General features: G+C 41.1%; 1 protein-coding gene across 2 annotated transcripts in view; it reads left to right on the top strand.

Annotated features, from left to right (window-relative positions):
* Positions 1-14,535: 14,535 nt before the first annotated feature.
* Positions 14,536-20,111, top strand: part of LOC126412293 (ras-related and estrogen-regulated growth inhibitor) — a 181,875-nt gene continuing 176,299 nt past the window's right edge. For both annotated transcript variants that reach the window (XM_050081808.1, XM_050081807.1), the window contains exon 1: positions 14,536-14,601. The gene's annotated coding sequence lies outside the window, so the exon portion shown is untranslated. The remainder of the gene's footprint in view (positions 14,602-20,111) is intronic.

Raw genomic sequence — 20,111 nt, 5'->3', positions numbered from 1 at the left:
AATCACATGTCAGTTCTAGTATAATATACTTGTCCAATGAATACCCGTTTATCATCTGCATTTCTTCTTGGTGAAGCAATTTTAATGGGCAGTGGCCAGTAGTGTAATACCGGTTAATAAAGGAATCCTCTCGGTCATTTGCATGACTGATCGCATTTTATCTTTTCCCACCCATATTCGTCTTTTGGTCCCTGTATTACGTTGCATATACACTAAGGTGACAAAAGTCACTTCTGAGGTTATCTCAGGTAGTGTTGCTTGTCTGTTAGCACTGACAACTCTACACGAACGCCGCTGGTCTCGGTCGACAAGCGACGACCGTCGTCCACTGCAATGTTCATGGTGAGATGTAAAGCCTGAAATCTGCTGCTCTTAGCACACTCCTGACACTATGGATCTCGGAATACTGAATTCCCTAATTATTTCTAAAATGGAATGTCCCATGCGCCTAGCTCCAACCACCATTCCGCGTTCGAATACTGTCAAGTCCGGTCGTGCGACCATAGTCAGGTCTGATACCTTTTCATACAAATCACCTGAGTGCAAATGACGGCTCCGCCAAAGCACTGACCTTTCACACCTTGTGTATGCCATACTACCGCCACCTGTATATGTGCAAGTCGCTATCCCATGACTTTTGGCAACGCGGTGTAGACTGGCATGCGAAACGTCAGGAGAAAAGTAACATTCGTATGATGTGTCATTGCCAAGTAACATAGCCCGATGAAACTTGGACCATACGATGAAATAACTGCTACAATATAGCTTAGAAGGTAAATGAAAGAAATACACAATTAGATGAACAGAAATAACACTTTTATTCAAGCACGTTTATTACACTGAAATGGTTATAGAAAAGATGAAAAGTAATCGAAAATGTAATGATCGTCGGAAGGTCTGACTCAGTACACAGACAATTCAAAACAGCCTTGGGTGAAATGAAAAGCAAGGGTGGTAACGTTAAGAGTGCTATTGGAATTCCACTACCAAACGAAGGCAAGAGAGTGGATAGATGGAAAGAGTACTTTGAAGGCCTCTATGAGGTACAGTACTTGTCTGACGACGTGACAGAAGAAGGAACTGGACTCGACGTGGATGACATAAGGGGTCCAGCAGAATTTAAGAGAGCTTTGGAAGACTTGAGATCAAACAAAGCAGAACGGATAGATAATATTCCATCGGGATTTCTAAAAACGTTGGGGGAAGTGGCAACCAAACGACTGTTCAAGTTGGAGTGTAGAATAAGAATGGCGACGTAGCACCATACTTCTGGAAAATATCATCCACATAATTCTGAAGACAGGTAAGTGGGTAAAATAGTACAAGCAGTTTAACAGCTCATGTTGAATAGAATAATATACAGAAGAATAGAAAAGGAAATTGCGGATATGTTAGGTGACGATCAGTTTGGCATTAGGAAAGGAAAAGGCAGCAGAGGGGCAGTTCTGACGTTGCGGTTGATAATACGAGTAGAAGCAAGGCAGAAGAAAAATCAAGACGTGCTCTTAGGATTCATCGACCTAGAAGAAGCGTTACACAAAATAAAATGGTGCAAGGTGTTTGAAATTCTGAGAAAAATAAGAGTAGGGTATAGGGAAAGACGGTTAACATATAATATGAACAACAAGCAAGACGGAGTAATTAGACTGGTTCGGACTAGAAGGGTGTAAGACAGGCATGCAGTCTTTCGCTCGTACTATTTAGTCAGTACATCGAAGAAGCAATGACGGAAATAAAATGAAGATCCAAGAGCGAGATTAAAATTCAGGGTGACAGGGCATCAACGATAAGATACGCTGATGACATTGCTATTCTCAGTGAAAGTGAAGAAGAATTGCAGAAAATGTTGGATGGAATGAACATTCTGATGAGTGCAGAATATGGACTGATAGTGAACCGAAGAAAGACGAAAGTAATGAGAAGCAGCAGAAATGAGAACAGTGAGAAAGTTAATATCAGAATGGTGGATCACGAAGTAGAGAAAGTTAAGAAATTCTGCTACCATGGAAGCAAAATAACGCATGACAGATGAAGCAAGGAGATAAAAAGCAGGCCAGTACAGGCAGATAGGGCTTTCTTGGCCAAAAGAATCCTACCAGTATCAAACATAGGCGTTAATTTGAGGAAGAAATTTGTGAGGAGGTACTTTTTGAGCTCAGTGTTGTGGATCTGTGAGTCAAAGAGTGGGAGAAAACTTGAAAGGAAGAGAATCGAAGCGTTTGAGGCCTGGTGCTATATAAGGATGTTGAAAATTAGGTGGACTTATAAGGTAAGAAATGAAATGAGCAAATTGTCCGCAGAATCGACGGGGATATAAACGTGTGGAAAACACGGACAGGAAGGGGCAGAGTGATAGGATATGTGTTACGATATCCGAGAATAACTTCGATGGTGCTAGAGAGAGCTTTAGAAAGTAAAAACTGTTGGGAAAGTCGAAGACTGGAATTCACGCAACAAATAATCGAGGAGATGAAGTGGCTGGCACGAGAGAGGATTCGGGGCGGACCCCATCGAACCAGTCAGAAGACTGATGATAAACACAATTTCTCGACCTTCTTGTGGCAATATTAAATTCGCTTGACGGAAATGCAGGCTACTCTGCACTCTAGGGTAGTATTGGTGAATTTCTTTATCACTCTCAAACTGCAATGAATCGATTGAAACACATTTCCTGAGCGGATAAATCTACTGTGACTTTGAATTTGAAATTCTCAACAAATGTTCCATGGCGTAACTATTTCTTTTGTGCAGAGAACCGCTTTCTGCCCAAGTAGAGAGTTAAGTAACGGAATCCAAAGATTTTAGCATATCTAATGTACGATTTTATTTTCAGGTTAAATTTTCATGAGTACTGTTGTGTCACCCCCTAGTTTGGAATATTGCACTGCCTGGCACCAGTGGAGCGAAACGACGTGACAGGAAAGAGAGGATGTCATTGTGGTGATCATGCACTATGAAGTAACAAGGTGCAATAAGAGTGCAAGGACACTTGTTCAGGAAGCTTACAAAGCGGGAAAAGCTGGCCGTTTCCTCTAAAGGGGGAGCTGGCCAATACCGCAGCTCCAGCTAGGCCCCTGCTGCCGTGGACCATAGAAGCAGAACAGTACGAATGAAGTCATCTTAACCCGAGGTCGACACCTGGCTGCTTCCTGTGACGTAGTGCGACATATAGCAAGTGGGGAATCAACGGCTTAGCCTTCAGTTTGCAGACCGCTATAGGGTGAAAGTGCGTGAACACAGTCTGATGACCCACCTTCTCTCTCGCATTTCTATGCCTCACATCTCCCCCTCCACCCTGCCACACCCAAGGAACACAGTTTATCCCTCAATACGGCCCTACTGCACTTATATGCGGTGAACAAAATTACTATTAGTTTTAAACTCACTTCATTTGAAGATAAAAATTAATTTTATAGCGTTAGAAACAATATTGTTATTAATCCGCCAAATTCCACCCCCTGAACGGGGAAAGAAAGACTCCTAGAGAGAAAATGAATGGAACCTTTTTTGTAGTAAATTTATAGCAGTTTAATTTTGTACTGGGAAACATTTTCGCTGGAAGTCGCGGTTTTCGAGTTATTCTAGAAATACGTAGGAAAGTGACCTTTAAAGCGATCCCACCCCAACGCTCATACCCCACTGGACAGGATTTTTATCATGTTCTTCGTGACACTCTCTCCTAGTACAGTGCAAACATTTGCGACTACAAGACTTTTTTCCTCTAAGCGACCTTTTTTGTTCATTATTGACTGGTCTACTATCTGCTTTGTGTGACTGCGTTACATTTCTGTATCCAGTGCACGCTAGTTTGATGTTTGTTGAGTACGCCTTCATAAAAAAAATGGTTCAAATGGCTCTGAGGACTATGGGACTTAGCTTCTGAGGTCATCAGTCCCCTAGAACTTAGATCTATTTAAACCTAACTAACCTAAGGACATCATACACATCCATGTCCGAGGCAGGATTCGAACCTGCGACCGTAGGGGTTGCGCGGTTCCACACTGTATCGGCTAAAACCGCTCGGCCACCCCTGCTGACACACCTTCATACCGTTGCAGTTTTAATGGGCAGCAGCAGAAGTATAATTACTTTATTTTGTGCCATCATTTCTGTTTCTCTAAGTAAGGAATGGCCCACAATTCTGTCACGCATGACATCGATGAACGACTGTGCAAAATTTAGTAATTTCTTATTCCGATGCCCCCAAATCTGCGCAGGTCTAATATATGATATTCCGAATTTAAATTTTCATCCGTACGAACTAACAAGAACCAATATATTGCGTGCAGCGCGAGCTGTATAGTTTCTATCTGAGAAAGGAAGACACGACCGCTGAGAAGCAGCAATACGACTTTATTTGTGTAAGGACCAATTTAGATGGCATTGTTATCTTCTGGTCGACGTTGTGCGGGCTATACTGACTTTCTAGAGTGAGTTATTGTCATTATATAGCATCAAGCACGTAGGGCGCGAAACATGACATCGTCGTTTAAACTTTCGCTCCCCACTTTATTAAATAGCAACTAATCCTAGTATGTACTGAAGCACACATACAATAACGACTTTCCTTCTGCATGACTAATCTGCACTTCAGAATTAAGTCCTTGGCACAGTGTTCATGGAACCATTTTCACACCAATTTTCTAGCATTCTACTCCTGAACAGAACATGTGGAAAACGAACACTAAATTCTCTCCCTGCGAGCTCTGGTTTCCTTTACTTTTTTATGAAAATCATTTCTTCCTATGTAAGTGGGAGTCCTTAAAATATTTTCATATTCGGAGGAAAAAGTTAGTGACTGAAATTTCGTGAGAATATCTCACCGCAACGAAAAAGGCTTTGTTTTAATATTGCCACCACAAGTCGCTTATCATATTTGTGGCACTCTCTCCCCTATTTCGTGACAATACGAAACGAGCTGCCCATCTCCGAAATTTTTCGATGTTCTCCGTCAATCCTAATCTGGTAAGCATCCCGTATCGGGAAGCAATATTCGAGGACGGACAAACGTAGTGTGGGCAGTCTCTTAGTAGACATGCAGCATCTAACTGTTCTGCCAATAAAACGCAGTCTTTGGTTGGCCGTATCCTCAAACTTATCTATGTGATCGTTCCAGTTTAGGTATTCGTAAATGTAATCTCTAAGTGTGTGGTTGATGCATAAGTTCGTAGCGTTTTTCCAAACGTTTAATAAACGCAACAGATACACATAGCAGAGACTTTAGTTATCAATAATATATTCTCCCTTACTATTTAAAACAGTCTGCTATCTCTGGGATAACTTTCCGATACCGTAACTGTAGAAATCACGTGGTTTTATGGGGAAGAACTTGTCAAACCATGTTCGGAGCGCATTTTCATCCGGAAAGGAAGTTCCTTGAAGGTTGTTCGATAGAGAATCGGGTAGTTGCGGAATGAATTCCCAATCCAGTCCCTGCATAGTGCTTTTTGTCAGTTTAGCAGAATGCAAGCGGGCCTTGTCGTGGATTAGCGTCACTAAACCTCTGCTCCACCAGATACAAAACATTATCTTTCGTGGATGCGCGGGTCTCTGTACGGAGATTTGCTGCTTTGTTTGGGCTAAACCATACATCTCTTTTCGTTATGTTAGCATAAAGACACCATTTATCATCACCGATACAGGACAGGAATGGTCTGTGTTGTTTACGAGCGCATTGGTGGCGAGCAAGCAGAGATTTTTGTGATTTGGGCTTAGACAATGCGGTACGCATACTCCCGAAGTCCGAACTTTCCTCACTGCAAGCAAATGTCGCACGATGGTGGAATGACCACAGTTCATCACATTTGCCTGTTCTCGAGCACAATGGATCATTGTGGATTAATGCGTTTAAACGATCTTCATTAAACTCCGAAAGTCTTCCTCAACGTGGAGAGCCACCAATGTCAAAACGATCGCCCTTAAAACTAGAAAACAATTTTTGCCATGCTCTTCCAGTGGCGTTATCCCCATAAACGGTTCAAATGTTTCTGGCTGCCTCCGTTGCTATCGCCTCTCTACTGAAATCAAACACAATATTATGTAGGGAATGTTCCGATTTCTCTCCACTTCACACTCCATTTTCTAGCATCCACAGCTCCACTCGATATCTCCAAATGATGAAATGACAATATGTGAAGTCAAGTAACAACAGTGAACTACAAATAAAAAAATGACAACCGATAGATAAACACATAGCAACCGGAACATCAACAAGCGAAACCAAAACACTACGAACTTACGTATCAGCCTAATACTTGGTAAAACTGATTACCTTTAGATTTGTGTGATTTATCGTGGAACCGAATTTAGAGGATTTCCTTTAGTACTCATTTGAATGAATTAACACTTTTGATTGGCTGGAGTCAATTGTCACTTTTCGTACCATACTGATATCTTGCCTTAATCACTTTGCAATTAGTTTTGATCTTCTGATGTTTTTACGATATGATAAGAGACATCATCATCTGGAAACATTCTATGAAGGCTGCTCAGATTGTTTTCTAAGTCTTTTATGTAGATCAGGAACAGCAGAGGACCTGTAACATTCCCTTGGGGAAGACCGGACCTCTCTTAGATTAGATTAGATTTACTTTCATTCCAATTGATCTGTAGTGAGGAGGTCCTCCAGGATCATGTAAGAAAAAACAATAATACACGAAAAATATTTACAACTAAAACAAATAAGCTAATGTACCTTCCACAGGTCCGAAGTGGAATGATCGTCTTTTTTTTTTTTTAAATGAGCACTATATGAAAGGATCATTTTACAACACTTATTTACTAAGATCGCATAATGCACTGAATTTAAAATAAAAAATATTTTTATATTTATAAGGTAATAAACATATAACAGAACTACTACAATACTTATTTACAATGAACACATTACTGCACTGAAATGATGCAGAAGTTAGGTTGTACTTTACACACACACAAAATCAGTTGGTCCTAGTGAGAAATTCATCAATCGAGTAGAAGAAGCTGGCCACCAATAGATCCTTTAGGCTTCTCTTAAACTGAATCTCATTGGTTGTTAAGCTTTTTATGGCTGCTGGCAAGTTATTGAAAACGTGTGTTCCTGAATAATGCACACCTTTTTGTACAAGAGTAAGTGACTTTAAATCCTTGTGAAGGTTATTCTTATTTCTAGTATTGACTCCATGAACTGAGCTGTTGGTTTGAAAAAGTGATATATTTTTAATGACAAATTTCGTTAAGAACAGGCCTCTGCTAGATGTCTTTGAGTTCACACAACATATAACTCTTATTGCACGTTCTTGTGCCTGGAAAACTTTAGCTTGGTTTGATGAATTACTCCAAAAAATATTCCCATATGACATTGTGGAGTGAAAGTAAGCATAGTATGACAGATTTTTCATTTTTGTATCCCCTATGTCTGAGAGAATCCGCATTGCAGACAGAGATTTGTTTAGACGCTTCAGCAGTCCTGTGGTGTGCTCCTCCCAGTTGAATTTATTATCAAGCTGTAATCCCAAGAATTTAACACTGTCCAATTCTTCTATCTGCTTGTCATTGTATGTTAGGCATATGCTTGTGGGACACCCCTTACTAGTTATGAACTGCATGTAGTGTGTTTTTCATAGTTTACTGACAAAGAACTCGCTATGAACCAGTAATTAATGTACACAAATATTTTACTAGCCGATCTTTCTACGGCTACACTTGATTTGCTATTTTTTGCAACATTTGTATCATCAGCAAACAAAACAAACTTGGCATCTGGTAATGCTACTGATGAAAGGTCATTGATATACACAAGAAAAAGTAAGGGCCCTAAGATGGAACCTTGTGGGACCCCACATGTAATTAGGTCCCAGTTGGATGATGCCTGATAGCTTAATACATGTCTCTTTCCTAATAACACCATTTGTTTCCTGCCAGAGATATAAGATTTGAACCATTTTGCAGCATTTCCTGTTACACCATAATATTCTAATTTACTCAAAAGGATATTGTGATTTACACAGTCAAATGCCTTTGACAGATCATAAAATATACCAGTTGCCTGCAATTCGTTGTCTAATGAAAAGTACATTTTCACTGAAAGTGTAGATAGCCTTCTCAATATCAGAACCCTTTAGAAATCCTAACTGGGACTTTGACAGTATGTCATTTATGACAAGATGTTTATAAAGCCGATTGTACATTACCTTTTCTAAAATTTCTGAGAATGCTGGAAAAAGTGAAACTGGACAGAAATTTGACGCTATTTCTTTATCTCCCTTAATAAACAGTGGCTTAACTTCAGTATATTTCAACCATTCAGGAAATATTCCACTGATAAACGATAGCTTAATACGTTACTTAACTCAGAATCACGTTCTTTAATTAACTTTGTTGATATTTCATCACAGCCACTAGATGTTTTTGATTTTAAAGATTTTATGATGGACATTACTTCTGCTGGGGTAATGAAGGTCAAATTCATATGATGGAACTTACTTGAAATGTCTGGTCTGAGGTATCTCATGGCAGCATCTACAGAACCTGACAACCTCATCTTTTCAGTAACAGTTATAAAATGTTTTTGAAAAGATCTGCAACATTATACACATCTGCAGCCAATATGTCATTTACTCTTAGTGCTATATGCCCGTCATGTCTGGTTCTACCGGTCTCCTCCTTCACTATATCCCATATTGTCTTTATTTTGTTATATGACATGACTATCTTTCCATTGTAATATATTTGCTTTGATGTCCGTATTACAGTCTTTACTATTTTGCAGTACTTCTTGTAATGTGCTATAGCATTAACATCAGAACTGTTTCGGATTGACAGATACAGTTTTCATGTTTTTTTACAAGATACCTCTATTCCTTGAGTAATCCATGGCTTCTTTGTAAACTTTGCGCTAACTTTGGTTAGTTTTGTGGGAAAACAAAGTTCAAATAAGGTAAGTACTTTATTAGCAAAAATGTTATATTTTTCATTCTTGCCATGAGCACTGTAAACATCACTCCGGTGAGTGTCTCCGAGGAGTGTCCTAAAATAATCAATATTTGGCTTACTGATTACCCTCTTGAGTTGAGGTTTAACAGATTTTATATGCTGTTCAGTATTAACATTTAACAGAAGGAAATGCGTGTCATGGTCTGAGAGGCCATTGACTATTGGTTTTGTAATATAATTTTGCTCATTGGACTTTTCTGTAAAGATATTACCAATGGCTGTTTGTGAGCAATTGGGTACCCTACTTGGGAACTTTACAGTGGGAATTAAGTTGAATGATAGTGTTACTAACTCAAATATGTTCTTATTGGGAGAGTCTTTAAGGAAATCTACATTGAAGCCACTAGCAACCATTATTTCTTTGTTTTTGGTTGTTAAATGGACCAGTACAACTTCAAGGTGGTTTATGAACAGATTAAAGTTACCTGCAGGTGCTCGATTTAGTATTACGAAGGATTTTTTTTAATGAAATTCTACTTCTGTTGCACATGATTCGATATGGTGTTCTAGGCAAAATTTATGAATGTCTATGTTCTTAAATTTATGACAGTTCCTGATGAATGTGGCAACTCCTCCTTTCTCCATTTCTGCTCTACAAAAGTGAGATGCTAACCTAAATCCTGTAGCACTTAAAAGTACTATACCTGTGTTCACATGATGTTCAGAGAGGCAGATTATATCAGCTGGGTTTGAGGACTCTGCAGATAATTAAGTCATTAATTTTATAGTCTTCGAATATTTTGATGCAATAAAGATAGCTGACATTTTACATTGAGTTGAAATATCTTCTGATTGTTGAAAATTTTTAACCAACAGCTGTTTATGCTGATGTAATAAGCTAGAATTATGTTATTTCTTTCTCGAACTAAAGGTTTGCCTCAATCATAACCTATCTTAAAATTTGGTTTCTTTCTGTCCTCCCTACCCTAAAAAGGGATCTTTTCTGAAACCTATAACCACTGGTATTTTATCACACTTATGACAGTGCCTCCCCCTTTAACTTTCCTGCTATTTTCCCAGCCAATTTACCCTTCCCTTTCCTGTTGAGGTGAAGGCCATGGCTAGTATAACCCACCTATTGAGAGAATCAACAGCAACCACACCAATGTGTGACCCTGTACCCGACATAATCAGCTGTTCCAGCTCCAAATTAACTCTACTGACTGAAGAGTTCAAATGAGGTCGGTCATGGCGCCCAAGAACCGATACAAACTTAGCACTAGTAAGCTTCTACATCTACATCTACATTTATACTCCGCAAGCCACCCAACGGTGTGTGGCGGAGGGCACTTTACGTGCCACTGTCATTACCTCCCTTTCCTGTTCCAGTCGCGTATGGTTCGCGGGAAGAACGACTGTCTGAAAGCCTCCGTGCGCGCTCTAATCTCTCTAATTTTACATTCGTGATCTCCTCGGGAGGTATAAGTAGGGGGAAGCAATATATTCTATACCTCATCCAGAAACGCACCCTCTCGAAACCTGGCGAGCAATCTACACCGCGATGCAGAGCGCCTCTCTTGCAGAGTCTGCCACTTGAGTTTATTAAACATCTCCGTAACGCTATCACTGTTACCAAATAACCCTGTGACGAAACGCGCCGCTCTTCTTTGGATCTTCTCTATCTCCTCCGTCAAACCGATCTGGTACGGATCCCACACTGATGAGCAATACTCAAGTATAGGTCGAACGAGTGTTTTGTAAGCCACCTCCTTTGTTGATGGACTACATTTTCTGAGCACTCTCCCAACGAATCTCAACCTGGTACCCGCCTTACCAACAATTAATTTTATATGATCATTCCACTTCAAATCGTTCCGCACGCATACTCCCAGATATTTTACAGAAGTAACTGCTACCAGTGTTTGTTCCGCTATCATACAATCGTACAATAAAGGATCCTTCTATCTATGTATTCGCAATACATTACATTTGTCTATGTTAAGGGACAGTTGCCACTCCCTGCACCAAGTGCCTATCCGCTGCAGATCTTCCTGCATTTCGCTACAATTTTCTAATGCTGCAACTTCTCTGTATACTACAGCATCATCCGTGAAAAGCCGCATGGAACTTCCGACACTATCTACTAGGTCATTTATATATATTGTGAAAAGCAATGGTCCCATAACACTCCCCTGTGGCACGCCAGAGGTTACTTTAACGTCTGTAGACGTCTCTCCATTGATAACAACATGCTGTGTTCTGTTTGCTAAAAACTCTTCAATCCAGCCACACAGCTGGTCTGATATTCCGTAGGCTCTTACTTTGTTTATCAGGCGACAGTGCGGAACTGTATCGAACGCCTTCCGGAAGTCAAGAAAAATAGCATCTACCTGGGAGCCTGTATCTAATATTTTCTGGGTCTCATGAACAAATAAAGCGAGTTGGGTCTCACAGGATCGCTGTTTCCGGAATCCATTTTGATTCCTACATAGTAGATTCTGGGTTTCCAAAAACGACATGATACTCGAGCAAAAAACATGTTCTAAAATTCTACAACAGATCGACGTCAGAGATATAGGTCTATAGTTTTGCGCATCTGCTCGACGACCCTTCTTGAAGACTGGGACTACCTGTGCTCTTTTCCAATCATTTGGAACCCTCCGTTCCTCTAGAGACTTGCGGTACACGGCTGTTAGAAGGGGGGGGGGGGGGGCAAGTTCTTTATCGTACTCTGTGTAGAATCGAACTGGTATCCCGTCAGGTCCAGTGGACTTTCCTCTATTGAGTGATTCCAGTTGCTTTTCTATTCCTTGGATACTTATTTCGATGTCAGCCATTTATTCGTTTGTGCGAGGATTTAGAGAAGGAACTGCAGTGCGGTCTTCCTCTGTGAAACAGCTTTGGAAAAAGGTGTTTAGTATTTCAGCTTTACGCGTATCATCCTCTGTTTCAATGCCATCATCATCCCGGAGTGTCTGGATATGCTGTTTCGAGCCACTTACTGATTTAACGTAAGACCAGAACTTCCTTGGATTTTCTGTCAAGTCGGTACATAGAATTTTACTTTCGAATTCACTGAACACTTCACGCATAGCCCTCCTTACGCTAACTTTGACATCGTTTAGCTTCTGTTTGTCTGAGAGGTTTTGGCTGCGTTTAAACTTGGAGTGAAGCTCTCTTTGCTTTCGCAGTAGTTTCCTAACTTTGTTGTTGTACCACGGTGGGTTTTTCCCGTCCCTCACAGTTTTACTCGGCACGTACCTGTCTAAAACGTATTTTACGATTGCCTTGAACTTTTTCCATAAACACTCAACATTGTCAGTGTCGGAACAGAAATTTTCGTTTTGATCTGTTAGGTAGTCTGAAATCTGCCTTCTATCACTCTTGCTAAACAGATAAACCTTCCTCCCTTTTTTATATTCCTATTAACTTCCATATTCAGGGATGCTGCAACGGCCTTATGATCACTGATTCCCTGTTCTGCACTTAAAGAGTCGAAAAGTTCGGGTCTGTTTGTTATCAGTAGGTCCAAGATGTTATCTCCACGAGTCGGTTCTCTGATTAATTGCTCGAGGTAATTTTCGGATAGTGCACTCAATATAATGTCACTCGATGCTCTGTCCCTACCACCCGTCCTAAACATCTGAGTGTCCCAGTCTATATCTGGTAAATTGAAATCTCCACCTAAGACTATAACATGCTGAGAAAATTTATGTGAAATGTATTCCAAATTTTCTCTCAGTTGTTCTGCCACTAATGCTGCTGAGTCGGGAGGTCGGTAAAAGGAGCCAATTATTAACCTAGCTCGGTTGTTGAGTGTAACCTCCACCCATAATAATTCACAGGAACTATCCACTTCTACTTCACTACAGGATAAACTACTACTAACAGCGACGAACACTCCACCACCGGTTGCATGCAATCTATCCTTTCTAAACACCGTGTGTACCTTTGTAAAAATTTCGGCAGAATTTATCTCTGGCTTAAGCCAGCTTTCTGTACCTATAACGATTTCAGCTTCGGTGCTTTCTATCAGCGCTTGAAGTTCTGGTACTTCAATGCTGATGCAATCTTTGCCAGGTCACACTCTATACTGTACTCAGGATCTCTATCAGTACTATTACCTGGCACACCCACTACAACCACGATGTCTTCCTTAGTGGAATCTTTGCAAAGTGATCCTGAATCCTCTGTCACCTGCTCCAGACCAGCACGAGGTTTAAAAAAAAAATGGTGACATGGTATTCTGATCCTAGTTCATCCTGCAAAAGTTGGCCAACACCTCTTCCATGGGAACTACCTAACAACAGCACTCTCTTCCTCTTTACTGATTTCCCTACATTCTTACTTCTCAATTTGCAGCTGAAAGTTTGTTGTGCTCTGTCTACACCTGCAACTGCTTGAGGCTCACCAGCTTATGACTGAAGCAAGAAGTCAAATCTATTTTCTACCTTCACCAGGAAGCTGCCAGACAAAGTTCTAGGCCTGTTCCTCCTGTTGCCTGTTGCCACTTCCCACCTCCCTTTACCCTTCTCCCTCCTTAACCTATCAAGATCTCCCCTGGCATTGTCTAACTCAGCCTGAAGGTCGTCAGTTTTCCCCTCCTGTTCTAGTATCTTCCAATCTCTACTATATATCCTAAAAAAGCACTGATGAGTCTCATTTACTTCCCCTACTCCCACGCCACTACAGTCACCCACGGGGAAAAAACTACAGCACTTGTCACACCAAAGCCTCGACCTAACAATTCTACGGCAAGTCAAGCAATTTTCACTCTTGGTAAACGCAATAGTTTATTAAGAATAAGTCAGTTAAATTACAGATAAACACGTAAATATGATTCCACAAATTTGGTCTATACGCAATTGTGTGTAAACAAAAACAACAGCGCGAAGTTTCTGATACAACAACTTAAACTTTACGCTACATTCCGGAAATGTAAATTAAATAATGAAGAGGTACGCTACAGTTAAATTGCTGGAGAGAGCAAAGAACAATTAAACGAAATTCTATGGTTTTGCTGAGGCTAAACGTATACAGAAAATACGACTATAACCCGACTGTACGATCTTTTCGCGTTTTCTTCCATATTACGCAAAGAAAAATGAAACCTTTAATGGTACGCTTAAAAAGGACACTAATACACCTATTTATCACATAATCAGTACTAAACTAAATGTTGTGATGATCTAAAATGACTTATCTCTACGAGAACACCAAATCTCGCCCTAGTCGCCTTGCTGACAGGAGATTACGAACCAGTCACACAACTGAGACGATACTCCATAGGCACTCAATTTGATTAATAGTCGCTTATGAGGAACGGTATTAAAAGGCTTCTGGAAATTTATTCCTGTAGTAGAATATTGTAGTTAACGCATTCAAATGCCTTCGATAAGTCGCAAAAGAGTTGGTGGGATTTACTGAAGACGGCGTTGGCATTCTCTTACGGTGAAGGGAAACCTCCGAAACTGCTGGCTGGAGTGCCGGATGAGTGTGTACGGCTGTTATGGTCCCCCTGGCGCCGTAAACACGGCCGCCGGACGGCCGTCCGGCGCAGTCAGCGCACAGCACACACGTGGTCCGGCGCTGCGGGTGGGGGCGGCCGCGGGGGCGGTGTGGGGGCGGGAAGCGCGCCAGCCAGTAGCGGCCCGAAGGCGCCCGCGGCCGGACGCTCCCATGCCACAGGTAGGCAGGCAGGCAAGCGCGTTGGCGGCTGACCGCGTAGCCGGCGACTCGCCATTGCCACTGCTGCTGCGCTACACACACCGCTTACTGTAAATCTCACTTCTGTCTCTCTGTGCGAGCTGTCACGCTAAGTTTTATGGTTTTACTAGCTATACTGCCCGGCGTTGCACGAGATTTTTAATGTCTGCCACTCAAAGTGATTGGCGCTGTGCCTCGGTGATACTCGTAGTGAATCAACGCCACACGAGAAAATGCAGTCGCTTTAAATCGAAGGTCATACTTCTGATTCTGACTTTTGCAAATACACACCAATTTCAAACCAAAAGTTTAGTAATAACAATTGCATCACAGATTATGCTTTGATTCCTTTTAAAATTACAATTTAAAGCAATATGTATGTAACGCATAATGCTAGGCATTTAATTTTTCAATAATTTTCTTCATTGTTTCATCTGAATGTAGAAATTTGAAGTAAATCGGCGAAGAACTTTTAAGTAAATGGGTCAAGAACTTTTCGAGAAGTTTGGTACGTATGTAGTAAATATTAAAAATATATTACGAATGACCGCCCAAATGTTCATTAGAAATCGAGGAGAAATTTGAAGTAAATCGACCAAGAACTTTTAGAGATTTTTGGTAACAACCTTCCCCTTTGTATATTGCATACATACGAGAGTAATTCCAAATGTAAGGTCTCCTATTTTTTTATAAGTACATAGACCTGTTTATTTCTACAGTGGTTTACATCAGTTTACAGCTTGAACATTTAGCTACTTTTCGACATAATCACCATTTCTGTCGGTGCATTTTTGTAGACGATGTGGCAGTTGTTGTATGCCCATATCATATCAGCTCGCTGCCATGCTGTTCGGAAAGTTATGAACCTCTTCTTTCACCTCGTCGTCAGACCTGAATCGCTGGGGCCAAAATTAACGCCGACAAGTGCTGTGAGACTCTGTGAAAATTCAAACGGGCAATTCAGAACCGGGGAAGAGGAATGTTGAGCAAGGCCGTACACATTCTCCACGCTCGCCCACACATCGCTCGGAAAACCGTTGCTCTCCTGCAACAATTTCAGTGGAACATAATCACCCACCCACCCTATAGTCATGACTTGGCGCCCAGTGACTAGCGCCTGTTCCCTAGGTTAAAAGAACATTTGGCCGGAAAGCGATTCAGCTCCGACGATGAGGTGAAAGAAGAGGTTCATAACTTTCTGAACAGCATGGTGGCGAGCTGGTATGACATGAGCATAAAAAAACCTGCCACAGCGTCTACAAAAATGTATCGACAGAAATGGTGATTATGTCGAAAAATAGCTAAATGTTCAAGCTGTAAACTGATGTAAACCACTGTAGAAATAAACAGGTCTATGTACTTATAAAAAATAGGAGACCTTAGTTTTGGGATTACCCTCGTATATCTTTCAAGTGACATTACGAAATCTTATCTAAACAGTGATCTTCCTCTTGTCTTGAAGGTGAAACGCCCAAAATTTCTTCAACATCGGAATAAAATTGCAGATTTGCATGAATTACAAAGAAGCGAACGAACCTACAGAAACTCTTATATATGTATTCACAGATGTTATTTTCTCAGCAACTGTGATATAATGTATGTTTCAGAATAAAATTCACTCCTCAGTTGCACAACTAGGAAATTTATTTCGCTTCACCAGTTTCAACAGATTAATCTATCATCTTTAGAAGCCTCCAATATTCGAGATATTATTAATCATTAGAATTTGGCCACAGATGTACCTAAAGGGTAAGAAGTGTATTACAGAAAGTCACTGAATATTTGTTTAGCAGATGTCAATATTTTCTTCGCCAAAGCATAATGCCATGACATGTCCAAAAACGTACATATTGTACATGATAATTTTACACAGGTTGGTAATTTACAGTAAATGAATCACATTCATGTAAATAATTGTTAATATAGCAGCAAGGAACATATACAAAAGCTTATAAAAAGTATAAGTAAGGTATATAAAGGAAGTTATTTGTAATACATATGAAAAACATGGCACATGAGGTATTACTGACATTAACATCTAGAAGAAATGGGCTAATGTTCATAATTTTATAAGGACATGCAATGCAATCGAAATAGTGTCTATTGCTCAGTGCAGCTGATCATTCAACAGATCTTTGGAATTTAGGTAGAAATGTTTATATATTTCGAGATTTTTTAGAAGATTCATTTTGTAACCCGTGTCAAGTATGTGCAAAATTTCTAGTTTAACAAAGATGGAGGAGGAAGAGTACATTTATGGACTTTGAGATGTTCTGCAAAAGTTGGATTACATGAATTTTCAACATCTTTGTTAGAAGTGGTTACTACAGCGGTTTTTAAATACCATGTCTGTCAGTTCTACATACAATCTCGGACACATATTACATTGAATTTTATACATCCCTGATTTGAGACGTTTTTCAATTGCTTAATATGGAAATTTTGCATATAGTTGATAAGGGCTACAAAATGAACCTCTTAGAAGAGTTCAAAATATAAAACATTCCCACCTAGCGTTCCAGATTTGTCGAACGATAAGCTTGCACTGAAAAATAGACACTACTTCCATTGTATTTCATGAAAAGTAGCCCATTTCTCCCACATGTTAATGGCAGCAATAGCTTATGTGGAACTATGTGCCATGTTTCTCATATGTATTACATAGAACTTTCTTTTTATACCTTTGTTAACATTTTAAATGCTTTTATATATGTTCCTCGCTGTTAGCACAACAACTTGACTATGTACATAAATGTGATTTATTTACAGTAAATTATCAATGTACAGTTGTCACATACGATATGTACGCTTTTGGACATGTCATAGCATTATGCTTCTGTGAATAAGATGTTGGATATCTGTTGAACTAATATTAAGTAAGTTTTTGTAAAACACTTCTTATACTTTACATACAAGTATGGCCAAGTTACAATGATTTGTAATGTCCCATATTTTGTAGGCTTCTGAAGGTGACAGTTTAATCTTTGGTAAAGCGAAATAAATTCCATAACCGTGCAACTGACGACTGAATTTTATTCTGATCTAATTTTAATTATACCCTGCTTTCGTGTGAGGAATAGAATGTGTGTAGGCTTCTCGCTGAAAACAGATTCCTCGCATCTCCTTGGACTTTACAGAGACGTCAGACATACACTCCTGGAAATGGAAAAAAGAACACATTGACACCGGTGTGTCAGACCTACCATACTTGCTCCGGACACTGCGAGAGGGCTGTACAAGCAATGATCACACGCACGGCACAGCGGACACACCAGGAACCGCGGTGTTGGCCGTCGAATGGCGCTAGCTGCGCAGCATTTGTGCACCGCCGCCGTCAGTGTCAGCCAGTTTGTCGTGGCATACGGAGCTCCATCGCAGTCTTTAACACTGGTAGCATGCCGCGACAGCGTGGACGTGAACCGTATGTGCAGTTGACGGACTTTGAGCGAGGGCGTATAGTGGGCATGCGGGAGGCCGGGTGGACGTACCGCCGAATTGCTCAACACGTGGGGCGTGAGGTCTCCACAGTACATCGATGTTGTCGCCAGTGGTCGGCGGAAGGTGCACGTGCCCGTCGACCTGGGACCGGACCGCAGCGACGCACGGATGCACGCCAAGACCGTAGGATCCTACGCAGTGCCGTAGGGGACCGCACCGCCACTTCCCAGCAAATTAGGGACACTGTTGCTCCTGGGGTATCGGCGAGGACCATTCGAAATCGTCTCCATGAAGCTGGGCTACGGTCCCGGACACCGTTAGGCCGTCTTCCGCTCACGCCCCAACATCGTGCAGCCCACCTCCAGTGGTGTCGCGACAGGCGTGAATGGAGGGACGAATGGAGACGTGTCGTCTTCAGCGATGAGAGTCGCTTCTACCTTGGTGCCAATGATGGTCGTATGCGTGTTTGGCGCCGTGCAGGTGAGCGCCACAATCAGGACTGCATACGACCGAGGCACACAGGGCCAACACCCGGCATCATGGTGTTGTGAGCGATCTCCTACACTGGCCGTACACCACTGGTGATCGTCGAGGGGACACTGAATAGTGCACGGTACATCCAAACCGTCATCGAACCCATCGATCTACCATTCCTAGACCGGCAAGGGAACTTGCTGTTCCAACAGGACAATGCACGTCCGCATGTATCCCTGCCACCCAACGTGCTCTAGAAGGTGTAAGTCAACTACCCTGGCCAGCAAGATCTCCGGATCTGTCCCCCATCGAGCATGTTTGGGACTGGAAAGCGTCGTCTCACGCGGTCTGCACGTCCAGCACGAACGCTGGTCCAACTGAGGCGCCAGGTGGAAATGGCATGGCAAGCCGTTCCACAAGACTACATCCAGCATCTCTATGATCGTCTCCATGGGAGAATAGCAGCCTGCACTGTACTAGTGCCGACATTGTGCATGCTCTGTTGCCTGTGTCTATGTGCCTGTGGTTCTGTCAGTGTGATCATGTGATGTATCTGACCCCAGGAATGTGTCAATAAAGTTTCCCCTTCCTGGGACAATGAATTCACGGTGTTCTTATTTCAATTTCCAGGAGTGTATTTCTGCGACACGGATTAAGGTAGCGCAGTAGTTAGACGATGGATTCATGTTCCTGGAAAAGACTGTTGAAATCTCTGAGCGGTGATCCAGATGTTAGCTTTCTGTGATCTCCCTAAATCGCTTAACGTATTAACACCAACACCCGTTATATGGCGGACCGACGATGGTGTGCTCTCGCGTCATATGACGGACAAATGAAAACCTGTCTCCAGCATCAACCTAAAAAGAATTGTTAGCTATTCAGTATCATCAACATAGAGCTATAAAATGTAGCCGAAGTAATTAAAGTTTCAACATACCTTTATTGAAATGATAATTTCCAGTCGTTTTCCTGTTAATTGTTTTTTCCAATGTAGACTGTCGATTGGTATTAAAATGAAATAACAAAATTGGAGATAAAATAGATTATCCAATATCGTAAAAATACATACATAAATTTAAAGTGTCAATAATGACCCAGAAGAAGTAGTGGCTCAACCATTCACGTCTCAATATGGAAAAGCATTTTTATTGTTGAACGTAGCTGGAACTTGCTTTTAATAATAGAGATGTATTAGCATGTACTCACCATTGTTAGGTAAAATTAATTCTATATGTCATGTGAAAGTAATAAAATGCAGTAATTTATAAATTAAAACATATTAGTAGCAATCCGTACATTCTTCTAACTTATGCAGCGCCGGTCTAATTTCCTGTCCCAAAAGACGGAAATAGAAGTAATCTGTTGATTTATAGACACAAACTATTTACACAGGATTGTAGTAGAATTTTAGAACTGTCTTTCAAAACCGTGAAATACCTCTACGAAAACAGTCTATTGACGCATAACGAGAACGGATTCACAAAGTGTTACTGGCTCTATTCACACCATTAAAAGTGCATCTAAGGTATATTCGACGTTTCTACATTTCCATAAGGCTTTTTACACCGTTCCTGACAAAC

The sequence above is a fragment of the Schistocerca serialis genome, chromosome 7, assembly GCF_023864345.2.
Source record: "Schistocerca serialis cubense isolate TAMUIC-IGC-003099 chromosome 7, iqSchSeri2.2, whole genome shotgun sequence".
In the NCBI taxonomy this organism is placed as follows: Eukaryota; Metazoa; Arthropoda; class Insecta; order Orthoptera; family Acrididae; genus Schistocerca; species Schistocerca serialis.
Note: the sequence above shows the minus strand (reverse complement) of the source record. Positions and strands in the feature narration are given on the sequence as shown.